Below are 1,211 nucleotides of genomic sequence, written 5' to 3'. Positions count from 1 at the left end.
AACTTTTTGTAATACAATAAACTGATGAAAGTTACTGAAAAAGCCATAAAAAGGAAAGCCTTAACTTCACTGTCTCAAGCACTCTTAACGCATGGAGTTTGGAGTGAACAAAAGGAAAGTCCACACAGCAGTGATTTTAATAGTATCAGGGGCAACGACTTATACAAATCTTCAGCAATAGTAAAGTTGAACACTTGAATGTTCTGAGGGCGGCTTGTCTTTACTCCGTTAATTCTTTTGTAAATCATTTCCCCTGCGTCAGGGCTCTTTTTATCTACCTACTTCACCTCAAGCTTGATACTTTTTGGTATTGTTCACACTCCTCGCTTTTTTTCTTATACTAAATTAAAATCCTGGCATCTTAAAAAACCTAAGTTAAAACCAGTTAAAGTGAAATTATTAGATTGGATTGAAGAAGCATGTTCATGAATAATTTATAGAGCCACTTCCAAATAATAAATAAAAGAGCAGGCAAGCAACATCAACCACTTTTCCCCAGTTTTTTTTTGTATAAATGTCTCTGTTATCCAGTGTCCAATTCTGTGATATTCTTGAAAAATGTCTGATACCAGTTATTTACACTGTTGTTTCCAAAAGGATGTGGATACGGCCCGCGCCTGCTCTGGACCAGGCTAGCCACAAAGAATAAATCTCCATGGTTACTTGGCTGGGCTTTAATTCAATCTGGTTTCGCGCAACCGAGTCAAAGCTAAATTCATCCAGGATATCTTGAATATCCCGGCTTGATCCCTTATCCTAGTTTCGTGCAACAGGCTCAAGGAGGCCAAATAAAGGGAAACACACACCCAAACAAAAACCCCAAACCACAACAGTAGAGTATGTCAAAACAGATGATGAAAAATCATAGTATAGTATGTTAAAAAAAAAAGTCATAGTATAGTATGTCGAAAAATGTAAAAAAAAAAGTCATAGTATGGTGTGTTGAAAAAAGTCAAAAAAGGTCATAGTATAGTATTTCGAAAAAAAGTCATGGTATGGCATGTCAAAATAAATGTTGAAAAAGTCAAAAAAAGTCATAGTATAGTATGTTGAAAAAAGTCATAGTACAGTATGTCAAAAAAAGTCATAGTCTAGTATGTCAAAAAAATTGAAAAAAGTCATAGTATAGCATGTCAAAATAAATGATGAAAAGTCATATTACAGTCTGTCGACAAGTTAAAGTATAGTATGTCGAAAAAAGTCATAGTATA

Source organism: Etheostoma spectabile, chromosome 20, assembly GCF_008692095.1.
Source record: "Etheostoma spectabile isolate EspeVRDwgs_2016 chromosome 20, UIUC_Espe_1.0, whole genome shotgun sequence".
NCBI lineage: Eukaryota > Metazoa > Chordata > Actinopteri > Perciformes > Percidae > Etheostoma > Etheostoma spectabile.
The sequence above is the reverse complement of the archived record's forward strand: the minus strand, read 5'-3'. Positions refer to the sequence as shown.